The sequence below is a fragment of the Ruditapes philippinarum genome, unplaced genomic scaffold, assembly GCF_026571515.1.
Source record: "Ruditapes philippinarum isolate M1 unplaced genomic scaffold, ASM2657151v2 ctg462_1_1_1_1, whole genome shotgun sequence".
Classification (NCBI taxonomy): Eukaryota; Metazoa; Mollusca; class Bivalvia; order Venerida; family Veneridae; genus Ruditapes; species Ruditapes philippinarum.
This window is the reverse complement of record NW_026864560.1, coordinates 416,270-439,732: the sequence shown is the minus strand read 5'-3', so window position 1 is coordinate 439,732 and position 23,463 is coordinate 416,270. Positions and strand designations below refer to the sequence as shown.

Below are 23,463 nucleotides of genomic sequence, written 5' to 3'. Positions count from 1 at the left end.
GAATTGAGTACCGCTCAAGCCGGTGCTAGCGGGTGTGAGAGATCTTTTACTTATTCAGTATCCCTAATGTTAAGACTCAATCAAACCGAGTCTGCAATTTTCATGTAATTTTGTTGTGATTAATGCTTCCGAGGGATCACTTTGATTCCAGATTTTTATAAAACTTTATAAGTGCAATTTTCAAATTGACTAGGAAATTGTTTGTTTGCTTGCTTGGTTGGTAATAACGCCGATTTTACACATATTTGCCATATCTCGGCATTTGGCCAATCACAACGGCTTTCCTTGATAACTAGCCAGTTGTTACCAATTTTTTACGAGTGACCGATTCCTAATCCCGCATGAATTCTAAATCGGCAGTAAGAGACAAATGACCGACAGACTAAATGTCCGGTAGAAATTTCACCGTGTTAGGAGGTCAAACCAGCAGACCCTTTGATGCTCTCCCTAGTGATCTTAAATATATTCACTAAAGGTAATACACAATTTGTTGTGCGAGAAAGGACTATATAAAAATCCCATTTGCTTGGTAAAAAAAGAGAAACTTTCTTTTGTTCATTTACAATTGACTACAATGTTGTCCTTTATTGCAGATAAGACCTTTAACAATGTAAACGTCATGCCACACATACTGTAAAAACGTTTTCTTTTTTAAATAAATTATTTACTATGACAATGTTTCAAAGAACGTTTGACATTTGCATATACTTATACTGTGAAAGTAAACAATAATCTAACATTATTGTTCTATACTACGACTGCTTACACTTTAATGGTGTGAATACGTTCTGGTCCTCTTTGTTAACACAATGCATCTAGTACAGGTGTTGAAATACACTTATTTGTCGACACTTAATTGGAGTAAGGAAAATTTAAAATAAATTAAAGTGTATCAAATAATCGAAGCATATTATTTAGTAATTTGAAATTCGGGTTTACCGCATGTGGTGAAATGTCATTATCTAAATATTCATAAACTAAAAGATTTTCGTAATGAGTCTTTCAGCGTGAATGTTCTAAAATCCAATAATATTTCATTCTCTGAACATGAAATTACTTCAAAATTACTTCAATGGAATTTTTCACTCCGGAAGATATGATACATTTTAAAACATAACCAATTCGAGATAAAAAGACATCGTCTTAGTTCGTCTAATTATATAAACATCACTGTAATAGCTATAATTTGCAGCTAATAATTTATGTTAAAACAAATGCTAAGCTCACTTTTTTCTCATTACGAACTCTCTGAAGGCATGGAAAGTGCATTTTATAACGATCAACAATTAGTTTATAGCTGGAATAATTGGATGTCTTTAATCTTAGGATTTTGTTTGTAACTTTAATGTTAAATAATTAAATGCGAGCATCGCCGTTGTTCAAATCAAAATAGGTGCACTTAAATGACGAAAACAAAATACATTATATATAAAGGCTGAGGTCTCTTGATTGTCTCTGATCTAATTGTTTTGTGTTCTTGTGGTTTTTTTTTCTCCCATACATATCTTATTTTTATTTAACTGTATTGGATTATCATGGTATTTGCCAGAGCCGTACCAACAGTTGACATGTAAATATGTATTTAAAAAAACCTTAGAAACGTGAAAAATAAACATGCATTTAACAGGCAAATCTATCATCCTTACAAAATATAAAGTTGTTTTTATATAAATGATAATTAAGATAAAACACCGTTTAAAAAATTACCAATCATGAATCAAAATCTCTAAGATGACCTGTGTTCAATTAACGTTTTTTTGTTTTAGTTAATAAACCTACACCAACCAAAGACATGTGGGCAAAGTATCATCCCTACTTCATATTGCGTCTTGTGTGGTAAATAATTAAAGAAAAGTTGAACTTTGACTTCAAGAAAATTGAGGTAAGGCATTGAAGACTTTATAACCACAAACCATTAATTACAAAAACGTACGGTCAATTAAATGCTATTAAGTGTATGTCTAGATGATATGAATGTTTGTACATGAAAGCTTTAAATACATTACGGAAAAATGACAAGATACGAAACTTAACGTAAATCAGTGAAAAATAAACAGTTAATATATTTACATAAATTTGTTTTGTCATGTATAAGTTTTGTGTATGGGCCGATGACCGTAAATGAAACAACAAATGAGCCGCGCCATGACAAAACCAACGAAATGTGTTTGCGACCAGCATGGATCCAGACCGCGCAGTCTGATCAGGATCCATGCTGTTCGCTATCAATTTCTCTACTTGTTATAGGGTTTGTAAGCGAACAGCATTGATCCTGATCAGACTGCGCGGATGCGCAGGCTGGTCTTGATCCATGCCGGTCGCAAACACATTACGTTGGTTTTGTCACGACGCGGCACAAATAATTGAAAAAGCCACTAGAACGCTTTACAATAACTAATAGCGAGGCATGCATGCTGGCTTTGGTTTGTTCTGTAAATAACAGAGGAATTATTATTTTGTTCCAGATGATGTGGATAGGAAGTAATACAATAATCTCTAAATAAACGTTATCCAAATGTTGGCTAATGTTATATAATATACAGTATTTGCGGAGCCAAAAGCTTTATTATCTAAATGATAGTCGTATTCGACACATGGCATCGTTTCTTTATACTAGATGCATTTCATTTTTCTTTCTGGACAATGCCTGGTCCCTAACAATCCCATCATTTCAATGTTATAAAGTTATGGATTATTTTGATTGTTAAACGCATGCATAGATTCTGATTTTACCGAAGTGTCATAAAACAATTAAAATTTAAAAATAGGTAAACTTAAACATAACATACATGACAAATGTAAGTATAATTCTCAACATTTTGCGTCATGCCGTAAATTGCCAGAAGTACACTTTATTTTGCAAAACTTTATATATTTTACTAGCAAATGCCATGATTCATTTGCTGACATCATGTTAAACATTCACTTCAAATTTATTTCATGCGGAATACCTGTGGTTTACAAAAATATCAGATTTACCGGTTAGCAATTACACTGTCAGTATCAGTAGTCAGATATTTTAAGACAAATCTTGCGCTGGAGTATCTAACAAGCATGACAGATGCACTTTGCAGCAATGAAATGCACTACAATATCTATTAAGAATATAAGGAAAAGCGTCAAGCTCAAACAGTGTCCAATAAAAATTGAAAAACGTACAAATCATGAAATATTTGTTTACCAGCAATGACATAAAAATCCAAAACATTTTAAAACTTGTATTAAAATACGTCTCGATCTTTTTTTTTTAGAAGATTTAGTGATTCTATTTGTGCACGAAGCCTTTACTTTGTTTATGTTACGTCTTTTCACTTGTTTTTGGTATTTTCATGAAAACAATATCTTTATAACATGTTCATTTGTGTTTCTTTATTACATATACATATGATTGATTGGGTTTTACGTCACACCGACACAGTATAAGTCATTTGGAGACGTTTCAGCTTTACTGGTGAAGGAAGACTTCAAGTGCCCTTCCTTGCATTATTTCAGACACGAACGGGCACCTGAGCAGAACTACCGACGTTCCGTAAGCTAGCTGGATAGCTTCCTCACATGAAAGAATCCAAAGTCCCTGTCGGGATTTGAACTCACAGCGGTGAGGGGCAAGTGGTTTGAAGTCAACGACCTTAACCACTTGGCCACGGATGCCCCCCACATGTACATATAGATGTATTTATAAAATGTTTGATAGTTTACATGGCCCTGTAAAACGACAGGTGATATGGCCCAATATAAACCTTTGTGATGTTATTTTTGCACACATACTTTTATACATGTCCGTATAACATATCAAAAGTCTAAATAAAGTGTTCAAAATACTGCATAATTGCTTATTTTATTTAAGTGAAATTGATTGATAACCGTTTAAAATTACATGAACCACTATCAACTTCAAATGAAAATTGTCGTTATAAACGTACAATATTACATAAACATACTTCATCACTTCGTTTGGCTATATGACTTTACCCGTCCTTTTAATAAAGATACTTCATAATTTGTAGAAAATCCCTTTTTATGAGCAATTTTAAAATTTTGAAAGAGAGAAAAGATTTCTAATGCAATTCAAATGGTTCAACGAGTGTATAAATGTATAAACTATTTCCTCTCTTTAAAGTGCAAATAAATAAAAAAAAAATGCTTCATCAAACCGTGACATAGGAAAGTTAATGGGAATTCATGCTATCACAACTTTACATAGAGTTTACATATCCGGAAATGTGCGCTGGAATAATTATTTGTTAACAAATATCCATTAATATCATAATTATCTGTAGACTAGACTGCATTTATCATAAATTGAAGCGTTATTATCAACTTACTTTCTGCATCGGTAACTGTTTAAATACACTATATAGCGATAATGCGATCCAAATTACATCTTGTGTAACGATACAATACTTGTTCGAAAACTGACACAAGACATCAAACAAAAATAAACTAATGGTCGATCGTAGTAATATAAAAAAAGAACGACATTGGTCGTTAAAGATACAGATGGAAATATTGTGAAAATCTGTAATAATAACCTACAGGCAAATAATTCTAAAAGAAGACTTTTACCAAATTAATTCTAAAAAAGAAAGATAAAGAAAACAACATGTGTTAATAATAAGCGGATTAGTGCCCTTTTGCTTGATTTATCTTTTGATTAGTTATTTCTTTAGAAATCCTTATCAATAAAATATCCAACACAAACGTAAAGATGATATTAAATAATATTCAAAGAACATGCTCAACTTTGAATGTTTATAATTTGATAAAAAATAATTTGATAAAAGCTACTGACTCTTTACAACATTTAATAACGAAAAAAAGGTTACTACTGTTGTCGGAAAATTGTCTATCAAAGAAAATAAACAAATATCATCATAGTTAGATAAAACAGTTCTTTGATGTTTGATATGATTAAGGGACAAATGTTAGTAAACAACGCCCATAACCATGATTTAAATATAAACAAATTTCACAATACAGCCTTGTGGTCGCCTTCACGACCACACATCAACAACAAAAATGTTTTGTTTCAACCTGCAGTAATACCAAAATGTAAAAGAATACTCATTATGCTTGTTTATTTATTACTTTCACTTACAGGAATTAGATTCAGTTTGCGTCAAATTGTGAATGTACTTCACTCGTACAACATTCTTATAACCATGAATTTGTACAAATAGTCTAATATTTCGTAATATAATAAATCAGATAAAAAACTAAGATAACTGACAAAACTTACTTGACAAGCAAACAAGAAAAATAAACGAAATGACATTTTAACAGTTCATCAACATCACGACACATTAAACTACCACTTATTAATTATTTTGATACTTCGTTTATGAGTTATTGTTTTTTTCCCATTATGTTTTATGAATAACATTTATAAAGGCCATGTTATTTTGACATTCATAATATCTCAGTTAGAAATAGAGTGATTTCATTTAATCAATAAATAGGCTATACGATAATATAATTATAGAGCTAATTTTAATATCTCTCAATAACATGGCTCTATTAAAACAAGATCATAATTGAAAGTGCTAAAGTATTAAAAAAAAAACAAAAAAAAAAAACAGCAACAAAGATACTGAAAAAAAAGATAATTAATGTTATGTAGAGGCTGAACGTTATCGCCTGAATTGTCTTTATGAATATAGAAAAAATCAAAGGTATGATCAACAAATATTGCAGTTTCTGTGTTGTATAGTTACAATATCATTATTTATTAATGGGGAATATAGATTATCATTTTGAAATATGGAATTCTCTTTCTATCTGCTTTTATTGTTTTACATTAATTAAGAAAACAAAAATCTCATTATTTCTTCAACAAAGTCCATTCCAGCTCAGCCTCCGCATTCCTTGTCCCACATAAGAATAATACGTCGGTGTTGAAACAAACAGATCCATTAGATTATATTATGATGTTGCCAACGTTTCTCCCTAATTGTTTGACACAGGGTCAAATTTCAAAGAAAGAAAATCAATCAAAAGAAAAGTCCGTCGGGATATGTAAATGCTTCCTTTGGATAGATCTCTTTTTGCGAAATGCGTAAAACTTATCAAAAGCGATGCACTAAATGTTACCACAAACTGAACTTTTATACAATTAATGAAGTGGGAATAGATTGAGATATTAATCACTTAGGAAAAAGCTTATGTAATTCATTAGACATGCCTGTCTTGAAATTCAAAGCCAACGGAAATGAACATGATATTTTCAAACAACCATTCATTAACAATCGAAATCAACCAAGGCAATCAATTGCATATTTGCTTTTAAAATGATCTTTTTACTATACTGTTGGTTTTTTAGTTTGTGACTAAGTATAAACAAATATCTTTAAGGATAAATGCATGCCTAATTTCCAGAAAAGGTATTTTGTTTACGTCATAGCCACAACAGCACAATGATTATTATTAAACTTGGTTAGTGAAGCAATGTGTTTCAGGCTTGCTTAATATCGGAATAGATTCTTTCAAACCTTCCATTACAATCCCTAAAAACCTTTTATGTTTATATTTTTAATAAACCTCACGGACATGAAGTGCAATTAGTTTAAAATCAGAAACTTAAAGAACACTCGGACAAACAAGCAAATAATGTGTTAAGCTGTTTCTATTTTCCTAGCCAATGAATGAATAAACTGTTTAATGCATAAATCACTAAGCACCTGTTTGTTTTCTCTTTACTTAAGAAGTATAAACAATATGTCATGAAGGCTTTCTTTTGAAATTGCACAGATTGTTTCTGTTCCTTACTGCACTTATAGTTCCTATTATTCACCCTAATGGCGCGTGGTAATGGTGATTTTTTTCGGAATGAGCTTACGTATTTGAACTTTCTGTTATAATGCTACTCTCATGTCCGGGCGCGGTTGCAATGCTTACTGCTTATGACGCATTGTATAATAATTTAAAACTTTGTTTTGGCTTCTTGACCACACTTTTCATTCTGTTTTTGATATAATACTGTTAAGATAAGAAACAATGCTAGAGGTTTTTTTTCAAAAAGGTTTCTTTGGATATAACGAAAACTTATCGCTCCGACTATGCAAGCAATTGTAAAACTAATTTCAAGTGTGCATCTAATATACACAAATATCTTATCATTCTGTTTTCCTTTTAATCCATTCAATTCGTTTAAGTTTACGATTAAAGCATTGTGAACTATTCATTGAAACTCTGTATACAGATAAATCTCCATTTTGTCCAATCATAGAGAAAACAGGATATACCATAAATGTTTTCAATTATATGAATTGAACATATTTATTCGGGTTTTTTTTTAATATAACACTATGAATACAGCAACGATGAAAAAACAACATATCAAGGTCACTTAATTAGTGTTCAATATGAATAACTCATGTATTTCTTATATCGAATGATATACTAATAAGCTCTCTTAAAATAATTAAATCTTTAAGGCTGCAAAAGAAAATTTAATATATATTGTTTTAGATTTTAAATGTTAAAATCTTAATTGTGAACTATGATCTTAAATCAGCATTGTAAAACTGGCTTCCTATTTCTTCATTAAAGTTACTCCTTTTCTTGACAAATAATGATTATTATTAAATGATTCATTTGTTTAATTTTCAATACTAATTGATTGCATACATTTAACCATTTCATGAAGTAATTTAATCGTATATTGAAGTGTATTTGAATTATTATTTCCTGTTACAAACAATAATATGTAACAATTATTTGAACGATAAATACTAAACTTCGCCCATAGATTAATGGAACATAAAAAGACCAACTATTCAAAAGGCAGTCTTATCCAAATATTTGACTTGTCAATAATGGTTTCATTAGCATTTTCTGTAATCGAATATATCTGGGGCGTTCTACCAAATATAAAACATACCAAAAAACCTGTTACTAATGGAACACTTTAACATTTCGGAATCCGGGAGAACAATCTAAGATAAGTCAGTCGCAGCTGGAGTTCTACAGGGTAGAATTCCTCCTTGTTTATTATTTACACTGTAATTAAACAGTCAGGTTAACATCATCTTAAGGACTGATGTTTTATAGTATACATACTTTTATGAAGTAAAAATGCAAGGAAAGCCATAGAGGTTCGTGCTATTGATGCATTTACAACAGAATATTAACAGGAATAAATAACTATCAATTACATGCATGTTGATAGTGTAAATATGTACATTTTTCAGAATCGTAACTAAAACATACCTGCAAAGTTCAAAATCACCGTGTTTAAATAAAATTGCTTCAAAACTCAACATAAACATATATTATAATCTGTTTTCCCGGCGCAGCTAATGACGATATTGGTTTTTTTAAGAAGTGGTTTTGAAATAAATATTTATATCATGATTTTAGAAATATTTTCATAATCTTGATTTTACTGTCATACTAAATGATTTACGCATTTCATTGCATATATTTTCTACATATCTTATTAAGTATCGCATAAAGATTATGATACAAGAAAATAACTATTAAATGTATACATTTTCTATGAAATATGTACTTTGTATCAGCAAAAGCGAAGCTACGCGAAAAAAAGGCATAAAATTTTATTTCTAGTTTACACAATTTTATGTACTTTTGTCATAATCGAATAATCTTATGAGTAATTAAAGGTAACAAAGAGATTTTTTGTAAGTTTAAATAAAACGTTTTATACCAATGCAGCAAAAACTGTATTGTTGTCTAGATATATAGTTATAAACCACGATTTTTATTAACTGACACAGTTTATGAGGAATATAGCCCACGATTTAGACCTTTTCATTTACTTCAAGTAATGAAATAAAGGTACAGATAAATTGAATAACAATATAAAATGTTTCCATTTGCCATAAAACTATCAGAATTGCTTTGGCATATGACGTTTTATTTGTTCTTTCAATTATATGAAAATGTGTAAACAAAAAAAATGATGGCATATTTAATAATTAAACAATTATTTAATTAAGGTGAATGGTATGATATCTCTTTAATTATGACTTTCGTATTATTTGTGTAATTTTTTGTACTTCCTAGTATCCTATCATGCGAAAAATAGTAATTAGCTTTGACATTTTGAATGTAAATGACGCCCTTTTAATATTTAAATGAATATTTGCTAATTGATTTCTTTAAAATCATAAATCACGCCTTTATTCATCTCGATGGACACAACGAATATTTGACTTTTGGTATATTATGAAAAAGGCACATTTTTTAGTTAAAATTTATAACATTGTTATTATGAAAAAAAAAACACACATAAAAATCGTTCGCATCGTGGTTTGGAATTTGTTTTGCCAACAAAAGTTTTTAATTATTTCTAGCATAAAAAATGTTTCAAATGCACAAAGCATATACTTACAAAAGATTATGAATCCGTAATCCGAAATCTGCATCCGTTTCTTTGCGTGTTGCAGTGAAATCCACTTTTAGATAGTTTTACACATTTTTTAAATTGATAGCATCACAATGTTTAAGATAATTCCAACAGGTTAGAATATTTCCATTGAAACACCATTAACTTATTTTGAATTAAATACCAGTTTAGTAAAGATTATCTCGAAAACACATTTTCAAACCAGCGCGATATGAATAACTATCACTCTATCTCTTGTCCGTAGAGCCTAGCCACTCTCTCTTTATAAATCACTGTAAAGTGAATTAATTCCAATCTATTAAATTGCTGCGTCCGAGTTTGATAGATTAAAAGCTTGAAATAAAAGCATTCTTGATTGTATCCATTCTGCGAAATCCGCATTGTCAAACCTTCATGATAACTGTTACATGTCAGTTTTTATTTTCAATACCCGCCATAATACTTCTAAAATAACATCTCATTGGATATCTAAAGTAAGATTTTTAAACTGATTGGTCCGTTGACGGGAGCGGTCTAAATGTATACGAAATCAGCTTAAGCTTCATTGTCGACAAGGAGCACTGCAACATATATATCTATTCGAATCTATGTTTGCTGCTAAGATAATAAATAAATGGGTGTTTAAAAAGGATTAAGCTTGAAAGCAAGCTTTCCTCTAAGTGCCAGACTACCAGATGGTTTTATTTTAGTACGGCTAACAGTGTAGATTATGCATGTTTGGTTTTTATTTAGTGTTCTATCACCTGTTGCATGCAATACGATGCACGAATATTACAGACACATGTACAGGAATTTCCACGTGTGCAAAACTGATGTATTGGCAGTTGGCACAAGGTAGAAAATGTATGTCTTTTTCCGACTTTGTAATTGAAAGACATGAAAAATGAGATGCTGGTTTACTATTTTAAGGACAATTAATTTATTTCGTTTCTCTAACAATTAAATGGAAACATTAACATAGAGGGAAGTTCTTTTTATACGTATAAGTATGAATTACAAGAAAACATAAAAGTAAAACTTAAAAGATAAACTTTATGAACGTACGTAAATAAATGCATGAGCCGAGATACGAATTAAATGTTCTTAATAAAATTTGAAATATCAATGAATGGCAATTTTATACAACAAAGCTCACGTATTGTATTGTTAATATTTTGTGATGTTTCTAAAACTTACAACACGGTGAGAACAACAATTTTGTTGCTGCTGAGAAAGTAACAGAATTATAGAAACACTGACAATAGGAAAATTACAACAGATTTTATTCAGTCATTAAGAATTCCAAGATATGAAACAATACAATGCAATGCGTAATTCAAAAGATCTTGATGTGGGTTTTTGATCAACATACTGTTAGAAACGTGTTTCATATCCCTTGATAACCAAAATAGTTTTAAAACAGATCGTCCAATTAAAGCAATTATCTTTTCTTTGCAGCACGTGCAAATTGATACACTTGATGGAAAAGAGACGGTGAGGTGATATGAAAGTTATGTATGATAAATGTTTTATATAATTAAGATAAATGTACCTCAATTTACCTCCAGATCCCTTCATTTTACGATGTGCTAATTAAAGTGAATGGGAAATTTACGCAAACATACATTACATCACAAACCTGATGAACAGGTTTTATGTTAGTAGAAATGTGATTGATAATGTGCGAGGGGATCCGAATATTTCATAAATATTTACGTAACTAAACATAGTATGAGAAAAAAATGCAAGGTTCTTAGACAGGCGCTATTTGTGTTTGCCAAATAATTATTAATAAAAAGAGAAACATTTTCATTAAAACAACTACAGCATTTCTGAGTTCTGACTCCAGTCTGTTTATTATGAAAATTATGAAATAGTTTCTTTTTTCCCGTCCTACGCAATTATTTCTCTTACACAAACAGCACAACTCATTTCCTGTATTTTTTTCAATAAAGCTAAATCGGAGTGCGATTATTTTTGTCCAGAATGTGGGTAATTAATTTGGAATAAAAATAGTTCACAACGTGCGTTAGGCGTGGTATTTTCTGCATGACTCTAGAAATACCGCTATCTCATTTCAATATTAAAATTGCGTGAGCTATATTCAATTCACTAAGTTTTATCGCAGTATGATATACAAAATCTATATACAATGCTCATTGCTCATCTTTAAGTAAAATACTATAATTCAAAATTTATTTGAAATCTAGGAAATTCTTATAATGTAAAATAAGGTTTGAATAATTCTCACACTGGATACAGCCTGTGTGTTAATGACGCTATGTATTCATATTGTGAAGATGTTATATATCAAACATTGAGTATAATATATCTTATATATGATGTAGTTATATATATATCAGATATATTGATCTGGAAATTAGCAAATAGTGTTCATAATGTAAGAATCAAACGTTATAGACTATATATGCCTTTTTTACAAACGAACTCACCATCAAAGCATTCAAATGCACTAATACTTATGAGTGTTTGACATTTTCAAAATTAACAGTACGAGTGACGTTATTTTATGTAACAAAAAATTGATTTAGTTCGATTCAGTAGGAATCGATGAAACAGTTACAAAATACATGTTAGTCCCCTAATGCAACATACATTCTACATGTCTGTTTTCATTTTGCTCAAACAAGCATCACGGCGGGAAGCCCCGACACCGGCATGTATTATCACTTTCTGTAATTGCATTTACTTTGGAAATCAAAACCAGGCCAACAACAAGAATACATCCGCTATTGTATCGATTGATTTGTTGTCAAATTAAAGTTACTGTACAGAAAAAAAGCTTTCACTAAATATTTTTCAGGTATAAACATTTTGTCACGCTGTGATATCGGATTGTCTGTATTTTACAAAAAGAACATTTTCAATGTTCTTTGATTTTGCTAAGAGCTTACGTACATTAGATAATTTCAATGACGAACAGAATACGTGGTATGAATCAATTACATAATTATTTGTATTTAAAAAATAATATTTCTTAACATGCTTGCATAATTCACTTTGAATCAACTAAGATTTCCTCATTAGCCGGCAACTAAAATCACCCCATTAACCGACACATTCAATACATTATTAAATAATTCACAAACAAGGACATAACATATGTTCAGAAACACAATACGTCATCATTTTATGTGAAGATTTTGTTATTAATAATGATATCATTTAAATAGAAAAAAACTTTACAAGATGATTTGGTTTTTCATCAACATATTACTTAAAAGATATTTCTAAAAACATGTAGACTTATTCGAAGAGGACCGAAAGACACAGTAAGAAAAAAATACAAATTATATCTAGTTAAATTGCCAGCTGGCGGTAACTGACTCTACCTGTGCAGACCAACATCAGCCGGTACATCCGTATAGCTAGTCATGGTCTGCAATGTCTGCTGTTTAGCCCGAACATGGTTTTCATTTTTTTTCCCAGTAAGATAAAATGCAATATCTGGTTAAGCCAGCTGGGCAACAAACTCTACGTCAACAGTGTGGACAAGAATCAGCCGCACAATCGTATTGTTGTCATTTCGCAATGCTGATGTTTAGCGAATGAGAATGAATAAAAATAAAACATTTCTGTCTTCTAATAAACCAAACGGGCAATTTTGAATTTGTTATTTTTTTGGAGAGAAAGAAATGCTTCGTACGTACATAATTATGTTATTTTGGGGTTCCAGATATTTTGAAAAATAACTTTCGTGAAAATACCTGACACGTTGAACGTATATCATGCTTAATATCCTCAGTATAATGTCATTAAGTCATGGTTTTATTAAACACGATAAATAATTGTAGATACTTCGAAGGTATGATGTTTAATTTCTGACATTTGTTGCTCCGTAATTTACAACATAAAATAGCTGATAAATGCTTCAAAGATCCTGTATGTTGTAATTAAGGATGTAACAAATATTTTAGTGAACTTTATATATGTATTTATTAATTCTTCTAAAACAATTTCCAAACATCCAAGAATGAGTTAAATATGTTAAACGTTAAAGTTAATGCATTTTTTAAATTACTGTATTAATATATCGTGAATTTGACCTATTTTGGATCTTGTTACGAAAGGTAAATTTGTAAAGAGAATTACTTAATTCGGTATTTATATTGCCAAGATTTTGATGCTGAACAAAATGTTTAAAATATCACATACAAATACATTTGATCCTAAAATAATCATTACTTAAGCATTTAGATCTTACTAATGAAAATGAATGAAATACTCCAAAGAACTAAAAGGAAAGTATTTCAAAGTATCACATATTTTCACAATATATTTTTTATACACTGAAGTATTTCTTGGTCGGATATATAACGATATTTGATATCACGTATAATTTTAGCAACTACGAGTAATAATATACAACACGTTCAATAATGAAATAGATTATATTATGTTATACATGTATAACAATACTTAAAAAATGCACGTTTCTTGTAACCAGTAACAACGCGCACACTTGATAGAGCAAAGCAATGTTCATAGGTCAATGAGGTCAATTAACTCCTAATTAAGTCACATTATCCTGCTATAACAACATGAATGATAAGAACAAACAATTCTACACGTAATTGTTTACTTGAAGTAATAAGGTCGTTGAACTACTAAAACCATATTATCTTTGAATTATGTTTTGTTCCTGCAATAAAAATATACTTTCTTTCACGCCTTTAGTGTATTTTTATATGTTTTTCCCCACCTCTTTGGTAGATTAAAGTAGCTAACCGACTTTTTACAAGGTACTATTAGAAGAATTGGCCTATAGCTCTTGACATTAGTACACCGTTGCTTTTAGTATACTTTGAAATGTAAAGAAACAGAAGGGATAGTTGTTTTTGACAAACTATTATAACATTTTTATTATCATAACACCAATATTATAACACCAAAAGAAACCCTAGACCAACAATGTAAACGCAATGAAACTAGCCACATAATTTCGGATGGAGATTTGGGCGGCCCTGCATTTGTGTTTTATATATTATTATACGATGTATTAAGTTTTGTGTGGCTTTTAAGCCATGATAAGCGTTGTTAATTTGAATTTAACACGGCATGGAGAGATAACTTCAAGCTAATGATTTTGTTCATTAATATCACACTCTAACGACATTTTAATGATATACATGAATGATAATCCCGTGCATGATAATATCATCGTAACATTAGATATATTTACACGATTTCTTAAGCCTCCACTTCGAAAAAAAGATATACCTTTGAGATAAGATTCATTAGAAATATGGCACACTTTAAATGATATATTTAATCAAAAAATACAATTTATTAACAACACGTATAATTTCAACAGCAATCACATTTCTAACCGTTCTATTACAGAATATTCAAGTACATGTATATTATCGAAAAACAAATACATGACCATATTCAACGGTTCATTTGTTGTTGTTGTTGTTGTTGTTTGGTAATTAAATCACAGAACAGACATAAACAAGTAAAATGGTTTCCTGCGGGGAACATTTATAATGATTAAAAGATATTTCATTTAACTATTTTCAACATTGTTTGGGGAAAAAATAGAGAAAAAAATAACGTTTGTATCAGGAATATAGTTGACAATAATCGATCAATAGAAGAAGATCTTTGGTCTTGGTCGAAAATAATCCAATACCATTGTATGAATAATTCCGTGCAAAAAAATAATATGATAAAATAAAATAAAGTAAACACACAAGTTTTCGCAGAAAATATCTCTATCTATTATGGCAGATGCCACAATTCTGTGGATTTTCACTATAAACAATTTATTGTTTGTAAAATTTCAGATAGATATTAAAGAAACATTGATAATTTTCAAACACATCATGCAAGTTTTTCCACCTTAAACGGTAAAATAATAATAGATATTAGAAATATCACGTAGTAGTGTTATGTTCTTAATTAGGTGTAATTCGGACTAATTCCCTAGCATTGTGTACACCGGTCATTTGAGAGACCGGTGTGTGTATATACAATGATTCCCTAGAGGTAAATCCGTAACGTACCGGGAAACGGTATTTAGCTAGGTTTTTGAATAGGTCAATTAACCAATCATGTACGGTTTACAAATCACATGCTCCTCCATGTACCGAAAACAGGTCACGTGCTCCTCCATGCCTCAAAAATTAAACGCGTACCAATACCCTGCGGGCTCCGGCCCGCAGGGAATAAACGACTGTATACTGAGAATGTTCAAATTGCATCTTCATAGAAACATTATTATGCAAGCTACTTCTTAACAGTGTTCAATAAAGTTGAATCATATTCTTTTTATCAATAGACGAAGTTTTATTAAGGTTTATTTTGATATAATGTCTTTAATACGCCCACATTTCTTCAAATTTGATGTTATTTATCAGTTGTCTATTGTTACAATATATACAACCAAGACTAAATAAAGAAATTTTGTATTGTATTGACTTCAATATTTTTTTCGCATCCGGTATAATAGTAAAAAGGGGACTATAGAAGCCTGAAAGTGATTCATGTTTCTATCTGCAGTAATAACAAATCAATATATCTTCAATTTTGTTTTAATATGAGATACAGTGACGTATCATAAATTCATCAAATAATGCTTTTTACATTTACCATATTAATTTTACATCCAAAATAACAATAACATTACTTATCAGATGAGAATAAAATTGCACTTGCATCCAGTTCATCAACATGATCAGTGGGTAGATAATAACGAATGCATGAAAATGAACATGTAAAATGATTAACTAAAGCAATATTTATATTGCTGTGAGCTGTTTGTATATGATAGGCACTTTAATGATTAAAATGCAATATTTTGATACCCACTTGCAGATAACTATTGTAGCAGTGATAATAGGAAAAAAGACAAATATGACTTTATCCAATACAAAGTAACATATCGTTGCAACGGAACATGTGTATATTATTATCTAAATATCGAATATAAAGATAGAATGAAATATATTAATAATGAAAAAATACACTTATGTCTATCCGAACTTGCTCAAAAGATGGCATATTTGAAAATGAAAATCTAAAAGTTCTGCATTTAATATATTTTACAGACAAGTTGTAAGGATATAAACGGATAATTAATTTTATAATCATAAAACGTACAATTACATAACTCAGATATTTTTGTACGCCATATACAAAAGTAATCAGAATATTAATGAAAGGGCGATAAATTTTTTTTTGTAATATCAGTGTTTATCGCGGAAGTATAATTAAACGGCTGTCTTGAAATAAAATATTGCTCATACCAAATGACGTCATCCTGTTCATTTGTTGTTTAGCTGTTTGGAAATCTATATTATAACTATTTTCCCTAGTTCCTACGTATGTGCTGTGACCTATGAATTCAATTGAATTTCATTATTATTAAAGAAACTTTACAGAAAGGAAGACCCGATTTTGGCTTGCGAAATAATCATGATGAAGCAGACGTAACTAACGATTTTTGTACGCGATAAATCACCTTCTTATGTCACAATTTCTCTTTGCATTTGCATTAGAACAACAATATTCATACTCGATACAATAGCTCGAAGTCTTTCAGAAGAAACAGAGAAAAAACATAAGCCAGAAATAAATTTCTTGAAAGTATAATTTTGGCGTTTCATAAAAAATATTAGGAATGTCTTTTGCGCGTGTTTCATGTTATATTCCAAACGCGAAAATGTTCTATATAAACTATACGTCACATGGTCAATTCAGACCGAGCCAGTGTTAGGGGTAGGTTCGGAATGTAGGATTTAAAATAACTTCATGCAGACCTTTCTTCCATCTGAGCTTTTGTTTCGAGTAAAAAACAATGTACATGTATTTATAGATAATCTTTCAAAATAAGTATATCACATTCAATCAATCAATCAATCAATCAATCAGAAAATTTAAATATTATAATTTTAATAATATACCTCATTCGTTTTTCATTGACGCAATGATTTCCCACCATCCTACCATAAAGTATTGAGCGTATAATTTGTTAAAAAGGGGTTTGCTACCAAATGTCGAGTAAAGTACAATATAAACGATAATTAATTGACATCAAGCCTACATCAATAAACTATGAAGTAACATATTAAGTGGTTTTGGCAACTCATAATTTGGTTGTTGTTCTTGTTGTTGTTGATTTTTGTTATTTTTTTGTGGTGATCATTAACCTTAACATAATAATCAATTATCAGAACACGTAATTTATTCGCGCCAAATGTCAAATTAAACCTGTACAGCACTGCGATGCTTGCCAAATATAAGACATTTAATGGAGAACATTTCTATCAATTCCCTACGTTTTAAAGACACGCACAATTAAGTCGTTAATCGTAAATTTCCCCTTAATGAAAAATATAGTAATTTACGAAATGTAAATAAACTCGTATTGGCAAAATACAATTTTACTAACTTCATATTAATTACTTGTGAGCATTGATGTTCAAGATTTGAAGATACAGCTAAGTTCGAATGTAACATATCTACGTAAACTGAGTAATTGAAGGCAATGGTATTACTTGAACATAAATATAACTTATGTCTGGTTTCAGATGGAAGTTTTATCTGCACCTTAACTAATTCTAAATACTAATCAAAGGACAGATTGACTGTCAATACCCTTTTAAACACGAGTAGAATGCACTGAAGGAATGCAAACCGCAATCGCAAAGTGTATACATAAAACAACGAGTACTAATGTTTGGTTTGCCATTGAAATCATAGTTTATAATTGACAACCGCATTGTTATTATGTTCTGGTGAATGTAAGTAGCAAATACATTAAAATAACAGCAGCATAGTTTTCACATTTTCGAAAGAAAAACAAATTGCAAAAAATATTAGATGTACATGATTGATTACCGATTATTTGTTAACAAGTACTCGTGTGTATGGCTACAATTTAACAAAATAATTCAATAATGGTTGGCAATAAATACAAAGTGATAAACGTAAGGTTTCGTCTGCCATTGCACGTTTCTGTCTTTGGTTTTCTGTCGTGCTCTTTTACACGATAAACAAGTAGATTATAAACAATCGTCCAATTAGGCGTTTGATCTTGGAAGGATAGTGATGCTTACAGATTATAACAGAGACGGAGACAATGATACGTCTATGTTATTGTGAAAAGTGTTGCCAAAAGTCAGAGGAGAACCTACATTAAACTGTTTTAATGACTGTTCAATTAGACATTCAATGCGCTGTTTGGCAATGAAAGAAGATGACGGTAATGATTGCAAAACATGGATTGTTTAACACCTATCTTTGTTGGAACGGAAAGTGATAAGTTTTTGCTACGAGTATAGAGCCAGCCCAGTCTGCACGTCTTAACGAGTATTTCACTAATCGTTCATATGATATACATGCCAATAAACAAACGCACAATAACTTCAAAAATAATAAACATATTCAAATATTCAAATTAATAATTACACTGTTTAAGATTAAAAATCGATAGGTGCTATTCATAAACATAAAATATTATCTCTTTTTTTTAAAAATTGCAAAAAAATAACCAGCAAAAGATTGACCCTATCCAATATGATTTAATAAACATGTTAGTTATTTAAGCACAAACCCTTTTACCTCTTTTTTCCATTTTTTTCTGCACACAAATATGTTTTATGCATCATGACGAAGGACCCAAACTTTAGTATGTATAACTTGATTAACAAAATAACCAAAACAAACAAATACAAGTCCGGGAAGATTCCAGTCAAAGATTATATTTTCTGGTTGTCACAGACTAAAACAGATGTTTCATAGTATATCAAATGAATTCGTATGGGGCTTATATTCGGAAAACTATTTGTTTTCCATTTATATCAGAAAAAAAAAGATAACACATAATGATAGAAAAACAACGTTTTTTTAGAGTCTAGAATAGCATGTAATTTATATAAGCTTACAGTTCAAACACATTATCTTAAATAAGATACATCGTCAAATATCCGGACAAAGATTACATTAAGACAGAAAGCTAAGCACCTCCTACCCATTCAACCGGTGTCTGTTTCCAATTTGCTTTAACCGACAAAGATGCCGACATCGGTATTTATGATTACTTTCTATAATTGATTTTCTTTGGAGATTGAAACCAGGCCATGGAGAAGAATAGATGGCTAATGGTATTGATTGATTTGTAGTCAAAGATCAGGTTCATCTCGGGTAAAAATAGCTTTTAATATAAATCCTCTGTTCAAAACATTTTGTCACGCGGTGATATCCGATTGTCTGTGAACTACTAAAACATTTTCACTGTAAATCTAACGATTTCGCATATTATCCAAGTTGGACTTAACTCAAACTCAGAGTAAAAAGAGCATAACGTACATAATTTGTTTGGTCATATTTACTACAGTTATTTTATTTTCTTAAGTACATAATATATAACATTTTCCAGCTTTTCGATCACAACTTTATATATATCTAAGTATTTTGACAGTAAGATTCATATACTTTGAAACGGCTATTGATGTGCTGTATTATATATATACAACACAGTTTCGTTATGGGACTACTTAGACTTGTTTTCAAAATTAGCTATTTTAAATATTCAAGTGTCTAAAATACACAACAAAAATATTTGCCTTTTTATTACATTTTAAACAACATTTTGTTTGGACTAATTACTAAAGCAATTTTGTATATAAAATCTATAATATAACAGCAACATGCTATATTTAAATGTCTTTACTATCAAAATAAAAAATGAAATGTAAACTTTGTTTTTAATCGCATCAAATATTTCAAAAAGTGTTAAGGAAAATTAGATTAGGTTAAGTTATTGAAACAAATGATAATGATGACGAGTTAAGTAATTCTAAAAAAGATAAAACACCATTTGTGTCCCTGTTCCTATTGATAAAGCTGACAATATGCCGATTGACCTTTTCAGTGTCGGTATGAAATGTTCGAATCCAATTTATGTAACAATTGTGAAAACAATCGTATAAAGTACATTGTCAAGCATTTTTAGAATGCAAGACAATGCATCTTCATAAACATTATACATAAATATTTCTGACGCTTTTTATTAACTCGCGCAAAAACGTTATTAAGTCATTTTTTAATCTTCTTTTATAGAGAGTCATTCTTTAATAGCTGACATTTATGTCCCGTTGTGAATCGATTAAACAAATAATAATGTTACAACATAAAACAGATCCTTTGTTACTAAGTAAAACAAAGATTTTACATTTTAAAATTTCATATTTCTCACAATCTTAAATCAACTCTTACGTTACAAATCAGAGAAAATGAAGTTCCGATTTGATGTCAAGTATTTTTTTTTTGAATATCAAATCTTCGTTGATCACTCGTGACACATTATTTAGTGCATCAATAACATTCTAAGACCAAAGAAAAATGCATTTGAAATTAATATAAGGTAACAATCAAAAAGATGATTTATTTGATATTTCTAACAGCTAATTAGAACATCTCAACAGGTACATTAAAGTAATATCTGTTAGTCAATGAGGTCACACTACTCCTCCTTACTCCCAATTATACTCTGACATTACAGAAAGATGATAAGGACCTACCTCTCTTCAAGTATTTTTTCTTGAAGTAGCAAAGGTCGTTGAACCACTTAAGCATTATAATGTTTGATTTATGTCTTTTTGTTCTAGCCATAAAACTTGCACTCATTTGCGTTCTAAGTGTTTATTATCATATATACTTTCTTTTGCCTATTAGTGTTCTTTTGGTTTCTATGAAAATAAATAACTTCGTCCTACTGTTAAAATAGTAACGCAATAACCCACCTCTTACATTTTATTTTGGTTCCTGTGAAACTATATAGCTGCACATTAATGCTAGGAGTTGCCTCTTAGAAAATCATTTTGAATAACTTGCTACAGAATTATATACTGCTTTTACTAATTAATGATATAAGTACAATGCTGACATAAAATAACATGAAATAAACATAAAGGGCTAACTTTTTTTTTTTGGGGGGGGGGGGGGTGGGGGTTACATTTGTTTTTGTAATATTTATATTATGATATCTATATTAAATGGCGCACCAGTGCTAATTAAGACGCTTAGGGAATCAAGAGAAACTAAATTAATATGATCAAGAAATACAACAATTTTGTACTGTGATGTTTTCGTCGCTGGTGACAGTAGTTCATCTAAGCTATCTTCAACTCTAAAAGTCAAGGGTTTAAGCAAGATAAATGAAAAAAAAATCTCTGTACTATAACAATTAACAAAACTTATCGATACTCCTTGTCTTTAAGATCTTAATTGATATATGTTATATCTATGTGCAAAGAAGGAGACGAAAGAATATGTTTTTATGATTACTTTAATTCGTTAAGCAAACATCCTACCTTCTAGAAAAATAGATTCAATGTTAAATTCAATTTAAATTTTTTCTCTGATAAAACTAGTTTGACTGTACTATATTGTCTCTAGTTTCACATAGCGATATCGATGTTCTGTAAAATACAAAAGCGTCTGCGAAATTCAATGTTCACAAAACTAACAGCTAACCTGGACGAGGAACAGTTATAATTCGTAAGTATACGTTTATATGCTATTCAAGTTTTGAGTAAAGTTTTAGTTCTAAAGCTTCAGCAAAATTACTTCGATGGACGTTACAGTTCATTTTCTTCTTCCTAATCAACCTTCAAAAGTAATTCTTAAAATTGCAGTATGTTGTTGAGCAGATAAACATTCATTTTGGACAAGTCTTGTGTACATTTCTCTTTGCCTAAATGCTTATACTTTGAATGTTACCAAAGTACTTGATCGCCCTCTTTCTTATAAACATGTCCACCCATAGAGTAAATAAACGCTCACTTTACAACAATTTTGTGATGAATGTTTTAAGAGTAAGTATTCACATTTCAGATCTTATCAGTTTAGTGCCATTTAGTTACATTTATTTAAAACCAAATTTCAAGTAAATATTCAAAGTAAACGCTTTCCAAGAAACAATAATTTATTTTAAAATTGTTTATCCTAACAAGGTTGTGTAATGGTATCAATTATGTTTCTAAACAAACAAGTCGGTTATAATCATATTCAACATACGACTTGTGTACTAAAATAACACATTAAAAAAAACACCACAAGTGCTGCTCTCCTTATGTACAAAGCAATATCTTGTATATCAGAACAGCCCATTTAAGAAAATGTACTACAATATTTGCACATTAAGTTAATATAAGTCCATAAGGACACGTTGTTGAATTAATTCATTCACAATATTCAACATTGTCAAATTAATCAAACACTTTTCACTAATGGCATGATGATGAAAACGTGGTGCTTTAAAAATAATTAATTGTATTGAAAATCATCAAAATGTGTATATATAACAATACTTGCATTCTCCGTAGATCATACATTTGAATCAGCCATGCATTTTATTATAATGGAGGAGTGGCTATTTTAAACTTATTGATGACTTACTTTTAACATGCTTATTTTTCAAGCCATATGATTAATTGCAGAAATGATAAATATTGTTGAGACTTGATTATACAGTAAACGTGCTGTTTTAACAATTAATATATAATAAACTGTTGAATCTTAACCATCCCGGATTTTTCAACATAGAGTGATATTGTTTTGCAAAGTGTGCAAAGCGTCGTACACAATGAGACGAAAACAATATATAATTATCTACAACACAAAGTTTTCAATCTCCAACGTTTCGAGGGGTTAAACCCCTCTTTATCAAGGAGTTTCTGTTTATTCTCTATGAAGCACATATATTTATCTTCTTAACGTTGGTGTTTGAAAACTTTGTGTAGTAGATAATTATTAATTGTTTCCAGAATGAATTTAGAAAGAAATATACTTTTATAGTTTGGTGGCTATTCAACGTCTTACAGTGTGCTAACCTTAATGAAAGATAAATAGGGTAAAATGGTATACAGGTATTTATATTTTAATTGAGTGCAATAAATTAAATATCACAAATCGAGCATTTAAGAATACCAACTATTAGATAAAAAAATATTTGTAAAAAATACGAAAGAGGTAAAAACAAATTTATGAACTATTTGTTATTAAGAAATTAACATCTTCATAACTAATCGAAATAAACATTTTAGACGTTTAATTACTTATGAAAAGGTTATTATTAAGTGATTATT

At 30.0% G+C, this 23,463-nt stretch overlaps 1 protein-coding gene across 14 annotated transcripts in view; it reads right to left on the bottom strand.

The window, feature by feature from the left end:
• LOC132726064 (inositol 1,4,5-trisphosphate receptor type 1-like) overlaps window positions 1–23,463 on the bottom strand; it is a 126,874-nt gene that overhangs the window by 70,495 nt on the left and 32,916 nt on the right. The window contains exon 1 of one of the 14 annotated variants that reach the window (XM_060711324.1): window positions 9,353–9,898. The exons of the other annotated variants lie outside the window; for them this stretch is intronic. The gene's annotated coding sequence lies outside the window, so the exon portion shown is untranslated. Of the gene's footprint in view, window positions 1–9,352; window positions 9,899–23,463 lie in introns of those variants that run through there. 14 annotated transcript variants of the gene reach the window in all.